Source organism: Triturus cristatus, chromosome 7, assembly GCF_964204655.1.
Source record: "Triturus cristatus chromosome 7, aTriCri1.1, whole genome shotgun sequence".
In the NCBI taxonomy this organism is placed as follows: Eukaryota; Metazoa; Chordata; class Amphibia; order Caudata; family Salamandridae; genus Triturus; species Triturus cristatus.
The window spans coordinates 1794757500-1794773420 of record NC_140590.1 but is presented as its reverse complement, the minus strand read 5'-3'; the positions used below and the strand labels follow the sequence as shown (position 1 = coordinate 1794773420).

The following is a 15921-nucleotide window of genomic DNA, read 5'->3' as shown; positions in this document are numbered from 1 at the left end:
AAGAATCGGGACTACTGCGCCCAGCATGCTTTTCACCAGGGAAAACATGCATTTGAAAGGGGAAATAATACGTGGCAGTCCAGTTCCGGTTGTTACAACATGCCCACCCAATGATTAAGGTGCAGGTGTGCACTGAAACGCGTCAGGGATTTCAAAATGCAGGTCTGGTGAATCGCTTCGTGTTTGAATAAAAGTTTGGATAAACTATTTCCTGTGGAGTGCTGCTTCAAAGCGCGGAGGCTTTTTGGGAACATATATATATATATATATATATACATATATATCTCATCTCTCACTATAGCAGCACTGATGCTGGGGTTATCTGATGGTGATGCGCTGGTTCCAAGCGCCCGTTTTGTTGGTGCAACAGTGGCAGTGCATCAGTTCTGTTCACACAGCCGAGCATGTGTTGGTTTTACTGGAGTAGAACCCAGAGTCACTTCTAATGGATGAGGTACACAAGCAGGGCGTAAGACTTTGATATCCCTGAGTTGTAAAACCAGAGGCAAGCCAGCATGCTCTTGGGGATCACTCTGGGTTCAAGTAAGTTAGTCCAGTTCTTCCTCATCAAGGCAGAGGACAGCTGTAAGCAGAACAGTACAGCAGAAAAACAGCACTTCTAGAGCAGCAGTCCAGCATAGTGGCTGTCCTTGTACCTGTGCAGTAGTCCTTCTTCCTGGCAGAGCACCTCACATGTCCAGTAGTGTCTGATTTGGTGGGGTCAGAGACCCAGTACTTATACCCAGTTGTGCCTTTGAAGTAGAGATGAATTCAGAGAGGGACTTTAAAGTGCACAGAGGTCCTCCCTTCCAGCTCTGACTCCAGACTCACTACAGGGGGGTATAGAGTCATTTGTGTGGGGGCAGGACACCACCTTTACAGGTATAATTGTTGGTTCCTGCCTCCCATCCTCCCCAGGATGATCCAATCAGGATGCAGATGGTCCACCAGTCACACCTCAGCTCGCCTTGTGTGTGGCTTTCTAGAGGGAATGCACAAAGTCCAGTTGTTACCCACCCCAGAGAGGCTACAGGCACACAGAGCTAAAAGCAGAAAAATGCCATCTTTCTAAAAGTGAAAACACAAAGGCACGTAACTAATGCACAAGACTGGCGCACTGCTTTGAATTGGACCTTTTCCCTTACCAGTACATTGCATTCATCCATATTTTGTCAAAAATTTTACTTTTTAAGCATCGTTTTAATCAATCTTTTGCTTGTAAATATCCAGGAGACAGCGAAATTCCATAATGGATGTTTATTGGACATTTTCAAATGCAGCTGCTTTCCATTCCAGGCTTCTAAACAACGGCACGTGTAATTAAATAAACACCAACGTAAGCCTTGTTTCTTTAACCCAATGCATTTTGAGCCGGAGGCTCTTCATCAGGGGTTTCGGCAAAATACAACAAGATCAACTGTACCAATTGCGCCACACAAGTATACTATTCAAACACAAGCAAAATGTGAAATACCCTGCTATTCTCACAACCCCCTAGTGGTGTCCTAACAAAAACGTGAAACGCTATAATCGCGCTCACCCCTCCTGCAATCCACCAACTGTTACCAACCCACAATTATTCCAAACACCCTAAGTAAAATGAACACTTCCCTTATCTCTAAACACTTTTTACCTGTCAAACACAAGCCTTTCCTCTTAATCCGACCGATGTTCTCCTCTCTGACTCTCCCAAAAAATGCTCTCACGATCACCCAAACGAACCGTTATAAAGAATAATACTCCCACTCACATGTCCTCAATCAACCTAAACTATCCAACCATGTGATTCAGTCGCTCCACACACTCCAAATACCACAACACCCATAATGCACTAGCTTAACCAACACAAAAAATCCTACTGGCACTTCAACCCTCCATTGCACGCATCTCGTTCAAAACCCACTCAAACCCTCAATCAGAATCATATGTACACACACAACCTCCACTCACCACTGCCATCACATCTTATACCCAAACAAGACACACGAAACTCCACACAAACCACACTGATCTCTCATCACACGTTTCAAAATTCCCTCACCCCCCAACAAGTGTTTACACCACGACATACCTAAAATACCTGCCTATGCAACCATACTAATTTTCCTCCACTAGACTACGAGTGATAACATGAAAAAATGACTGATTAAACAAAATACAATAAAATACAGCAATCCCATGTTGTACAAAATGTAACGTCCATGTATGTTCAAGGCGCTCTCTGATGTAAATTCTTCCGGTGTCTCCGATGTCAAAATCTTAGTCTTGTGAGTCAACCATTAAGCTTTGGGGTGCACCCTTCGTCGGAACAGAAATATTGTGAACAACAAAAGTATCGGAATTAGAGTGCACTCCTTCACTTTCTTAGTAATCCTTCTTTCTAAAAGTGGCATTTTTTAAAAGGGCAGTGGTAAATTCATCTTTACCACCAAGGATGATTTAGCACTACCATTCCAATAAAATGAAGCATGACAGAACTACTCCTTCTTAATCACAGTAGTAAAAAACTAATTTGGGAGATTTTTCACTGCCAGGAAATGACAAACTTAAAAATACATGTCCCAGCTTTTAAATACACAGCCTCCGTCCTATGGGCTACTAGGGGCTACCTTAGGGGTAACTTATATGCAATAAAAGAGGATTTTATGGCTTGGTTAGGGAGTTTTAAATACCAAGTTGACATGAAGGTAAAACTGAACACACAGGCTTTGCAGTGGTAGGCGTGAGACATGTTTAAATGTTTAAACTGCTATTTGTGTTGGTGGCGCAATCAGTGCTGAAGACCCTCTTGGAACATTTAATTTTCAGGCCTTCGGGACATGTAGTGCACTATACCGGGAACTTATAGATACATTAATTATGCCAACAGTGAAGAAGTCAATCAGAACATGTTTTAGGGGAGACACACATTCACTTTAGCACTGTTTAGCAGTGGTAAAGTGCTCAGAGTCTTAAGGCCAACAGAAAGAAATCTACAACAAGGTAAGGCAAATAGGAATAACACTTGGGGAAGACCACTCCAAAGCTGTCTGATAATGACCTGGGTATACCTTAGTGAAATTTAAATCCCCCACTATGCCACTTCACGTTATTATGTGCCTCTTGCTGTACACATTTACAGTGAATCACAGAATTTACTGTCATTCCCATAAAAAAGTCCCAAGAATGCAGCCCCAAGAATGCACAGGAACAAAAGAAAGCACAGAGCTGTTATTATTGGTGCACTTGTTTAAATGCATTCTTGCACCAAAACTTGATGGAAGGATGCATTTTACACTAAATTATAACCGGAATTGGCAGATATGAATTTCTCATATTCGCTAGTAATCTTGCCATCATTCAGCATAATTACAAGAAAGCAAACTAAACAAATTTCTCATAGCCCTAAGCCTGGTTTTGAGGGGGTGTTTTCCATCCCTTGCAGAAAGACAAACAAGAGGGGACCCACAATCTTTATTAACTTGTTATGAGGCTTGCTCTTTCACAAAGTAAACATAAGCTGAGACCTGGATCAGGCAACTATTAGGCCAGGCCGCATTAAGATGGCCTTCCCCCAAACATTTTGCCTTCTTACCTCCTATTTTTGATGAAATGTGTTTTTGTTCACTGTGAACTCTTCCACTGCTAACCAGTGCTAAAGTTCTTGCGCTGACCCCCTAGAAATGGCTTAATTAGCATACACCTACTTGGCATATTTAATTTACTTATGAGTCCCTTACAGAGTGGTATACCATATACCTGAGGCCTATAAATTCATTTCTACCAGTGGGCCTGCAGCACTTATTGTGTCACTTACTTATGAAGCACTTTAAAACATGTCCCATGTTTACCATTGCATTTTAAATGCAGTTTTAAAGTGCCATGTCAATTTGCCATTAAAGCCAGCTTGTCAAGCCTTAAACTTGCATTTATAATATATGACACCCCTAATACACCGTTAATGTATGCCCTAGGTAGCCCATAAAGCTGGGTGCTGTGTAATTGAATTGTTGTAAATGTACTTTTAAGTTTTACCTGTCCTGGTAGTGAAAAACTCCTAATTTAATTTTTCACTACAGTGAAGCTTACCCCTTCACTAGGATAACATTGGGGATTCCTTATTGCCTTTAATAAGCTATAATTCTAATTTGGGATCAGGTTGAAATTTCATGTTTGGTATCTATGAAATTGTAAAGAGAAGCCAGTTGGAATGTCGAACGGCAGATTGTGATTACAATTTTGAAAATAACACTTTAAGAAAGCTGCCTTTTTTGTGCCTGTAGACTGTCTTGGGTTGCACAACAGTCAGACAATTGAGGGATTAGGTATGCCTGGATGAGCCACCTTCTGGTGGAATGGGTAAGGAGCTGAAGACAACCCCACTTACAACTGAATAGCCTATGCTATGCCTTCACACAAAGGGCCTAACAATCCCACATTTTCACTGCAACCAGCTTGAAGCCAGGGTAGGGGAGTCAGGAAAGTCCATGCACTTCAAAATATTTTTCAGGAGCTTCTCTCACCTTTTTAGATGAAAAGCACCAGGGTGAAAAATAGGGCCTTGAGACTCACTCTTCAGTTAAGTACTGGACCTGATGACGGCCTCTCAGAGGACTTCCTGCTCCTGTGACCTCTGTTAAGCCCTATATGTTCACCTGCACCCAGTCCTACCAGAGGGACTCCATGGGCTAGTTTATTGTCTGTCTGTTCAGAGCCAGATGGACATAAAAGGTTAACACCATCTTGAGCCTGCACCTGGACCCAATCTGAGTGAGTCCTGAACCCCCAAGAGGTATCCCACAAGAGTTTGGTCCTTGGTTGTGTTGCTAAAGGTGGCTAAATGACCAATTTCAAAACTGAGGACTTAAAGAAATGTTGGCCAAAACCTTGTCTGAAAACCAGAAGGAGACTGGAACCAACTACTTGCCTATCTGCCTGAGGTGCATTACCAATTGGATTTACCTCATGGCTTCTCCCGCCAAATTCTTCTCCACAGCATCAAATCCTTATCAGCCGTCCTTTTCCAAAGGGATATCTGACCTCATGGAACTGGTCTTTGGCTACTGCTCTCTGCCTAGTCCAGCTGGAGGATTTTGACTTCCATTTCAACAGGTATATTTGAACATGGAAATATTCTCCGCAGTTAGACTCAAGCCCATCTGACAACAACTCTCCCTCCTTGGACATCTCTTGTAGCCTTGCTCCACTAAAAATACATTCTCAGACACTTTTTTTCAGAATTTATTCTAAATTTAAAGATAAGCACCTACCAGGCCCAATCCACTTCTTGCATATGACCCACTCCATTGTGGATGATTATATTTTTCATCTTTGATCCAGACTTGCATACTAAATGTTGGTGCTTTGACATTTTAGGCAGTAGATTTTACTAAAAATTAAAAAAAATATATATATATTGTTCTACTGATTAGATTTTTGTCATTTTCCTGTCAAATAATTTATTATAATTTGCTCGATTTTTTAAAATTGCTTTGAGAATGTTCTTGTCTTTTGTTCTTTTTTTGCTTTTTTGTGTGCTGCATAAATACTCAACACATTGCCTCTAAGTTAGGCCTGACTGCTTTTTTTGTTACACGCTACTCAGGGTTAAGCACAGGTTGATTTAGTGGATTTTTGTGGTTCAACCTGCAAGGAACAATGTGGCTGTTGCTTTACTATCGCTCACACCCCAGTCAACCAAAACCCCAATTTCTCACAGCAACCTTTTGTCCTCAAGACAAGACTGGTTCCAATCCCAAATTGGAGGGAAGCTAACACCAGAGCCAGTTTTGAGTGACCACAGAGGAGGACACTTCTCATTTACTTGTAAAAAAACATTGGGTGGTTACATAGGCTCTGAACAAGAGAGGAAAGGTTTCTTCACTTACATTTTCAGAGTAGCATGCACTGTGGCATTGTTTGCAGTAATGAAAACAGGAACTGCTGAGAAGTGGGTAAAGTTGCCCCTAGGAACTTTTACTGCTTTTGTTCGGTAGGAGTCGAGAATCACCTCTACGCCCTAGCTGGTGCCAACCTTAAAAAAGGAACCCATGGCACCATCCACAATACACTTTCTGGACCTGCATAAGTGCAAAGGCAGACTGCTTGCTATGAACTGAGAGAAGTCATGAAGGAATTGACTTGCACCCTCTTGTAGCCAGGATAAAGAGGTAGACTCCTTGAAACAGTGGACTGACCTCCTGTATGGTGACAGGGGAACTCAAGCCGACCTCTGGAGAATTGGGACCAACTAGCCAGAGTCAATCCAGAGAAGACACGTCCTCATTCGGCTAAAAAAAACCAGGCATCTCCGCAACAGCAAACTATTTCAGCAGTACCTCGGCGAGAACATCCCTGGCCTTGTAGAGCCCTGTTCTCACCTCACCTGAGGAACTGGTGCTCCTAAAGGAAACTAACTTCCAACATATAAAGCACGACTAGAGAGAAGGCGGCCAAAGCTTCTGCCTAAAGCATCGACCTGCAAGGGTGTGAAATTTTTACTTTTCCCCATAGAGGGGTTTCTGCCAAACCAGCTGCTTTGGTGTAACCTCACTGAATGTTTGTCTGACTTTAGTGTACCTTGCTGTTTGCAGCCTACTGCCTTGCCCCGCTAAGAGATTTTGACTTCCATTTTGTAGGCTGTCAGAAGGTAAAATCCTTGATCCGACCATCGCGTTTGGTGCATCCATAGTTGGGATCCACCTCGTTGGACTCAAAGTGCGCCTAGACTATCATTGATGTTTTTCATACTTTGGTGCTATGTTATAACTCATCTGATTCCTCTTATTGGGTTTCTCTTATTCTAATGTCATTTTGTTCATTACAACTTTCTCTATTTTTCTATTTTGGTTTGGGCCTGTTATCATTTAGTGCTTTTATGTAATTAGCATTTTGGTACAGAATAAATACTTTACACATTACCCTAAGCTAAGCCAGTCTGATAGTGTGGTATAATGCTAAATTACCAAACACAATTCTATCCCTGTTTTCAATGGTTCCTCTTCATTTTTCCAGGCAGGAAATATAAGTGTAGGCCACTTTGTTGCTTTGCTAAGCGGCCTGTTGCCAGCCCTATCCAATGCCAGGATAGCGGTACGGCTGACGCTTGCTCAGTCTCTCACTCTCCAGGCTTCTGGCTGGGTTTGGGGGACTTTTCTAAAATCATATTACTGCTTAAGCAGAACCTATTTTAACATGCCTCTCCTGCACTGACCATGCTCAGCTTGTTTATATATTGTGAAATTGTAAATGTGGATGAAATATAAGGAGCCCCTCACATATGCTTTAGCCGTCGCTGTGCCTATGACTTGTGCACTTTGTGATGTCAGAAAACCTATATGCTTAAAAAATATAAACTAACAAAATGACAGATCCAGCACCTGATCTGTTTTCATTTTTGCTGCTCAAGCAGAGATGCAGAAAACATGTTTACTCTCTGTGCTGTTGTTGGTGGGTCTATGCCCTAGTGCTTATGCACCAGCCGCCACTGAACACAATCATCTAATGCATGTTTATTAATGTTTGTACTTCAATACAGAGAGGCAGGAGTCATGAGGAGAACCTGTGAGTTTACTTGCACAGGGAACTCAGCATCTGATTGAATCTCAAAGTGGGTTTTTATGTTATATTTATGTTTGAATACATACTCATCGCCTTTTCTCTGATAAGTAAAGATGGCATCTCACAGAGTTCCATTCAGAGAGTAACTCAAAATGTTGACACTGTTGGCGAGTCCAGGCCACTAGGAGAAATGTTATAATTTTTCCAGTATGCATTTCTTTTGAATAAACATATAAAATGTCCCATATTTCTGGCCTCACATCACATCTTGTAATATCCTTGATATTTACAATGTTTTCTTATTTCCAGGGTATCTTTCAATCCAAGCCTGCTGAATCACTGGAGAAATGGAGGCAGCCAATGTGACCAGTGCAGAAGGCTTTCTCCTATTGGTCTTTTCGGATCATCCACAGATGCAAATTCCTCTTTTTGTTGCATTTGTTCTGATTTACACAACAACGCTATTAGGAAATCTTCTTGTAATGATAATAATATATGGCACTTTACATCTGCATACTCCAATGTACTTTTTCCTTACAAATTTGTCATTTATTGACATATTTTACACAACAATATTTTCCCACCGATGCTGGCCCACTTCTTTGAACATAAAACCTATATTTCCTTCCCTGATTGCCTCCTGCAGGTATATTTTTTCATGGCAATGGTGACATTAGAATTCATTCTACTTGCAGTCATGGCATATGACCGATATGTGGCCATTTGCAATCCCTTACGTTACACAACAATCATGAATAAGGATGTGTGTTTTCGACTTGCGGCTGGAAGTTGGGTACTTGGTCTCATGGATGTAATTCCACACACAGAAATCATTTCTGGGCTTTCCTTCTGTGCATCACATGAGATCAACCACTTCTTCTGTGATGTGACAGCCCTGCTGAAGCTTTCTTGTACCAGCACTCTCATTATTGAGGCATTGAGCTATTTTCTTGGGGCTACAGTGGCATTGATGTCATTTCTTTTAATCATCACATCTTACATCAGCATCATCTCAGCCATACTAAAACTCCAGTCAATGCAGCAGAGAATAAAGGCTTTCTCCACATGCAGTTCCCATTTAATTGTTGTTATCTTATTCTATGGGTCTGTGTGTTCTACGTATCTAAGACCATCTTCAACATATTCAATGAACTACAATAAGATTGTTTCACTGTCATACACCACTGTTACTCCACTATGTAACCCTATCATATACAGCCTGAAAAACAAAGAATTTAAAAATGCTCTAAAGAGGACAAAAAATAAAGCATAAACTGCAAGAATTATTCTCAGTTTAAATGTCACATTTGTTTAAAAGACGAGAACACAGAAAGAAAGAATCAAAGGTCTGCCATGGTTCATGGCTTGTATTTCATTGTTCTCTTATTGTCATATGTTAGTGTTGATTGAGATATGTGTGTGTGTGTGTGTGTGTCATTTCCAAACATTTTGCCTCCCCCCTCCAATTTGTGCTGAATTTGTTTTTGAAAGCCTTAGGACTGTGCTAAAGTGCTTGTGCTCTCTCCACTAACCATGGCAGCAATAACGTGTACCCAATTGACATATTTAGTTACTTATTAGTCCCTGGTAAACAGTGGCATTGCTGGGGGGTGCGGTCGGACCCGGGCATCACTTTTTTGGGGACAGCACACACCCCCCCACCCCCCTTCTCACGGTGGTCTTTAGCCCGCACCCCCCACTTGTTGTGGTCTTCAGCCCCCACTCTGCATTTACCGTCACAGGGCGGCAAATTAAAGTAATCGCTCTGGGTGTCAGAAGCCCTAGCTAAGCCACTGCTGGTAAAGTGGCACTACCTGTGCCCAGGGCCTGTAAATTAAATGCTACTAGTGGCCTGCAGCACTGATTGTGCCACCCACTTAAGTACCCCTTTAAACATGTTTCTGGACTGACTTTGCAGAGCCTGTTTGTGCAGTTTCAACTGCCATTTCTACCTGACAAAGTAAAGACTTTGCCGGGGTCAAACCTTTAATTTTAGTACATATAAGGAACACCTAGGGTAGGCCCGGGACAGCCAGAAGAACTGGGTAATTGGTTTAAAAAAGAGGACATGTACTTTTAGTTTACATGTCCTGGTAGTGAAAAACTCATAAATTAGTTGTTTTACACTTGCAAGGCCTAGCTCTCTAATAGTATAACACTGACGTTCCTTTATTACATTTGAGTCCAAATTTCAAATGGAAAGAGATAACTAGTGCATGTTTGGTTTCTCTGAAAAACACAATTTAAAATCCTAATGTATGATGAAGTCGGATTTAAAATTGCAATTCTGAAAATGCCACTTTTGGAAAGTCTGCATTTTCTTGTCTTCAACATTTAGTGCCTGTAGGCTGTCTCTGGTCACATGACTGGGTGTAGCTGACAGTTAAGCTTTGTGTATGTCTCCTAGACGGCCACACACAATAGAGAGCTTAGGTGTGACTGGATGGGCCATCACTTGAATAGACTGTGTACTGCCTCCACACAAAGGTCTGTAAATCCCCGGTAGTTAGTCTGTATTCGGGATCAGGAAGACAGGGCGTCTATGCACTTCAAAGGCATGTCTCTAGAAGCTTTTACCCTCTTCAAAGGCATGACTTGGTATAAAAGAAGGACCTCAGGCACAAACCTTTCAGTACACATCTGGACTTGTGGGTACTTTGCCAGGAAGAAGGACTGCTGTGCTGCTACAAAGACTGCCGCTCTGATGTTAAACTGCTCTGAAGGAACTGCTGCCCTGTTGTGCTGAACTGCCGCCCTCTTGCCAATGGAGGACTTGCAACTTCATCTTGAACACGGGACCTCAGAGTGACTGAAAGGGCCAGTCTGCTGTTCTCCTGATCTAAGCCTCAGGGACATAAACGCCTTCCTAACCTGCTCTGTGACCCAGCTTCAGTGAGTTTTTGACCCCATGCGGTGCCTCTCAGGTCCTGGACCCTTGGTGTGGGTCACAAGCTTTTAAAATTAAGCTTTAACGTTCTTTATAACTGGAACAGGCCTGTTCACACTGAGACCACACCACTCACACCGTCAATCTGCACAATCCCACACCAGCTTGTCTCTTTTCACAGCATGCATTGATCACCCCTAGGGGACAGCAAACGCGAAGCACAATCCCACCCGACTGTGACACCTGGCCTTCTCTTGCCAATATGAGACTCTCTCCACCACGAACATGACTCTTGGCACAAAACATAGGATGGTAAACCTTCAACTAAACTAATCTGGGACTGTATCTGACCTGGGCTCCATTTAAGTTGGCTGGAACTTTTGACTTAGACACTGTCCAACATGACCAGATAGCCACAGTTGACGCTTTATGCTTTTAAGTGCAACTTTTCATTTTATTCTCTAAAAAATGAATAACTCTGGTACTACTGATTAGAATTTTGCAATTTTGGTTTTGTTGTATTTATTATATTTTGCTCTATTTATCTACCCTCTGTGAGATCTTTTTGTGTAGTGTTTTCACCTTTTTACTGTTTGAAGTGTTGCACAAATACATTGCTCTGTGCCTTGCTTCTGTGGGATTGAGCACAGGTTACAATGGGGGTTGCTTGTGGCTTACTGTTACCAGGATAGTCGTTGCTGCTCAACCAGGGCTCACACCCAAACCAACCAGTAACCCAAATTCTAACAATTTGTATTTTATGTTTTTGCAACAATTGTATATAATTACAGTGTAGATGTTATATGTAAAATATATACTTTACTATGTTAATGCACATAGATCTAATTCACTATTGGTCAAAAATATATTTGTAAAGCAGCTGATTTGATTTTCAATTAATTCATGTGTTCATGGAACAGCTCATCATGTATGCTTCAATGTGCATGACAAGTAAATTAGTACCTTTGTTCTCAGGCTTTGTATTGGAATGACATAAATTGGAGTTTTCCACATATGCAGCTTATACCCTCCGAAAGGAGCAGTGACTGAATGATTTAGAAATATGAAACAATATTCCACAAAGGAAAGGTAAACAACAAACACACAATTAGTTAAAGAAATGACTTTTCATTTTTCATATAATCAGAAATATCTTCACCGAATCATCTAATACGGTAGTACAGGTAGCCACAAAACCTGGTCTTAAATACATTGTTCTGACAATCCCTCTGAACTGATTTGGAGTGAATACAGTATGGTATAAATTGTACATTATCTTTGACTCAAAAAATCTAAATCAGAATATTACTCAGGTTAATCTGTTGTATATAGTGGAGAACATTCAATTATTTTTAGATATGTAATGGGCAGTTGTCCTCATAAGAAACAACTGGCGCAGTTTTTCAAGAGTACTCAAATCGATTTTCAATTTCTTTTATATTATGGTGATATGAAAGTTGACGCTAGCTAAATCTGGTGCTGTGCTCCTTTTGCTCTTTGCACAATACATTACTGCGTTGCATAACAAAGAGTAAATTTGGGCCAGGGTTTTATTGATGTGCTTGTTAAGTGTCTGGTTTTGTCAGACTGTATAAGTTTTTGTGAAAAATAAAAGGACCTTGTTAATGGGACTGATTTATAGTTGGGACAGGATGTAAGTGTCAACTCTTGTAGGAAGTTAAAATAAAGGGCATTTTCTCATGATGAATCTGCTAGAAGACCATAGGTTAGCTTTCAGTGTGATCAAGCAAGATTGCAGTAGTCAAGTTAAAAGGGTGTACTCTTTGAGGGTTATTGCCAGAAATTCATCCTAAAATCAAGATGGGTGTGGAGCAGCTCCAATTCAAACTAACGATTTGCAGGATTTCTTTGATATTAAGTGCAGTGTCTACTGTGGCAATCATTAAATTAGCTTAGTTTACAATTTTGGCATATGTTTTTAATGCCTGTAATTTAATAATCCACGCTAGAGGGAAGGCATTAGAACTGTTAGATGATAGTAAGAGGAAGTCAGTTTCTCTAGTTATAGTTTGAGATCATTTGATATATTTGTGCTGATTTCAGATACACATTGGGCCAGAGGATGAACACCATCAGTGAGGTCAATCTTGGTATAGAGCTGTGCATCTCCCCACACACTATTGGAATACAACCAATCAATGAATCAATCAATCTGTTCAGACAAGCTTTATTCAATGGCATATAACATCCATAAAAGCGTCATGCAATGTAGAAGCAAAAAATGCAGGTCATAGAGTACAACAATCAAGACTGTGATTAAAATGATATAAAAACAGCAATGAGGGCAAATTTCAAAAGGCCCCAATGTGAAAAACAGCTTCATCGTAATAGAAAGTGTCTGCATTTCCTCCCAGAAATCACCGCCAATCTTGCGAGTACCTTATCCAAATTCTTCCTCCTAGGGGATCTCAATGTACATCTTAAAGAGCCACTGTGTTCCCAAACCTCTGAGCTTCTTCAAGTCTTATTATCCATCCAGTTGACACGATAAGTAATAATTTCAACTCATTGTAAAGGACATATACTTGACCCATGTTTTTCCAACGACAATAAACTAAGAGTGTTGGACTCTATTTAAGTGTCACTATCTGATTCCAATTATCTGAGCTAGAGAGATACAATCTACCCATCTTAGAAACAGCAGTAGTTTATAATGTACCTGTTCGAAATTACCACTAGAACTATGGCTTCAAGTTTTTAAAGACTCTAAGTCTACTTAGGCTCCAATCCTAACTCAGCCAATGAAAATTTACTCACTGCTTTGAATCTTCTTTGGATTTAGTTATCTCAAAGGGAATGGGTAATATGTGATTTAAAGAGATAACCTCATCTTGGTATTCCCCATAACTTCAGAAATTGCAAAAAGGCGGAAAGGAAATGGAGAAGAGATTATAGTGAGTTAAGCAAACATCATTACAGAGAAATTATAAAAATGTCTAAGATTGAAATAAAGAATGCTTATGCACTTTATTTTGAAGAAATAATTATTCACGCTGCCAACTGCCCCCTATGAAATCTTTCGAATTGCTAAAAATGTGCTTTAAACTTCTTTTCCTGACATAGTATCTGAGGCCTCACCAGCGCGCTGTAACAAACGTATCTGCTTTTTTCATTAAAAAATACAACACTGTACGACAAACTTTCCTACTCTTCTTCCCTTGGAAGTCCTTCAATTGATGACATTCATTCACCTTATGCCGAGCATTTTTTGGAAGAATTTTCTGCTCTGAACCATGATAAGCTCCTAGAAATCCTAGCTCAAATAAAATCAGGCTCTCCATCCAATCCTGCATCGCCATGCTTTCTAATTAAGGCTGCGGAAGCAATCTTCCCAACCCTTTTTGAGCTGATAAACCCTTCTATTTCCACTGGCCAAGTCCCCCTACCTTGGAAACAGGCTATGTTAATCGGACTTTGTTGGAGTTTCTTGAAAATCTAAATCCAGTCCACCCTACTCAGACAGGTTTCCAACCTTTTAATGGCATGTAAACTGCCCTTCTTACTGTAGTTGAGGAATCTAAGAGACTCCTTGATCAAGGTGACTCAGTCGCTATCATTCTTCTAGACCTAAGCTAAGCATTAGATAAGGTATACTATGATATCCTCATAATAAGACTTAGGAGTGGCATAGTTACTGATAGTTTTCTGGAGGGTAGGACTTACCAGGTCTATGAAACAGGTTACATTTCCAGAAGCCTGACGCTTGGATGTGGAGTGCTGCAGGGCCCATCATTAAGTCTGACATTGTTTAATGTCCATATGAAAGAAAGAATGTTAGATAAGAAAAGGGGTTAAGACATATTTGTTATAACAAATATAAAAACAGTCTAAAACATTAACAAGAAAATGTTACTTGAAAGACCTATTAAGTAATTGCGCCATGGTGCATTGGGTAGAAACAGCCTCATCAGGCTCAGACATTCACAATAAACACCACATTCAATTGTGTGCAGATGGTAACCTATATGATGAAGTCAGAAGAAATCCCACTAATCTTTGAATAATTTGTTCCTATGTCTCAATGCCACTGAAAGAAAACTTGCGACCCCAAAACAGATAATGGGGATAGATTAAATTTTGTAAAAACAACTTTGCGGGCCTTACTTGTGTGAATTGATTGCTTCTAAACAAAGGGATGATAAATGTACACCTGAGGGTGTGAATAAAAATCACAGAAAAATATCAAATGCAATGTGTCTTGCGCCAAAAAAGTATCACAAAAACAGGGGTTCAGTGCTCCTCCATAAAAGACTCATTATCTCCTTTGCTCCAAGAGAGACATCTAATACAAACAGGATCAAGCCAGGAAAGAAAAGCCACATCAGCTAGTTCAAAGTCCAAGAGACCTCGCTACACACACTAGAAAAAGAGCTGCCAGAATGAGAAACTGAAATAAGAGGCCGAGTGAGCTCAAGATCTTTATTACAGTCCTCATATCTAGCAAGCTTGATTCTATCTATGCCCGGTTGGGGAAAATCGAAGCAAAACTAAGCAACCTGGCTGTTTCTAGCCATAGACCTCAACACAAAGAGGTGCCTTCTAACTTTGAACCCCAGGTGAAAGAGCATGGCTCCTATGGCTGCAATTGGCCGCAAAGCAATCTGGATTGAGCTCTGTGCAACTGATCACACTGAATACTTTGCCAAGGGATTTAGGACCAAATTGCCTGAACAGAGAACCATCAAAAGTTGGCTAAACTTCCCACTCCTTCCCCGAATCCCCCTTCAATGCACCCCTTGTATCCTGGTTTTAGAAAGAAATTCTATTCTAACTGTTTCTGGCATGAGTTATGAGGACTTTCAAGGCCAAAAAAATAAAGTGAGTTTTTGGCTCAAAATCAAGGCAGGCTGGATGTCAGACCTAGTGTCTGAAATCTTGCTGGTCAGAAGAGCCCCTGGTTGGGCCTTTGGATAAAGGAGTCTAGGGAAGACTGTCTGATAGTAAATTTCAGATCACCAATGGTGGCAAGGCCAATAGTGCTGAGCCAACTGCCTGCCCTCCCACATTTAGCCCAATTACTCCAAAGCATAACATCCCCACGAGAAGTGCCTTTGAAGCTTTGGCCACATTAGAAAACATTGTTTGACGCCACATAAAAATGACCATCCCAACTGAGGAAACAGAGCCTCCGTGTTTGACCCAGGAACTCTTTCACACACCAGCCATTAGCGAAACCTGTGCCCTTCAAACACATCAACATGACCATAATCCTGGACCCTGTGAGAAAGGCCAGCCTCAGATTGATGAAGCCCGCCCGGTAATTTAACCCCAAGTTTGTGCAAAGACACTTTTAGTATTGCCTCATGGAATATTGTAGATACCAGCACAAACACAACAGACTGCCGTATTGATGAGTTTCATGCTTTCATCCAACCCACAAGTGCATCTAAGGCAGTCAGAGCACAAGGAGGCCTAGCCAGCCTTTTTTCTGTAAAAGCCACAGACTTAAAAATATGGTTGTTGGTACTCACCTC

The 15921-nt window shown here is 41.0% G+C and overlaps 1 pseudogene; it reads left to right on the top strand.

The window, feature by feature from the left end:
* Window positions 1-7886: 7886 nt before the first annotated feature.
* Window positions 7887-8812, top strand: LOC146813170 (olfactory receptor 5V1-like; annotated as a pseudogene).
* Window positions 8813-15921: the final 7109 nt, after the last annotated feature.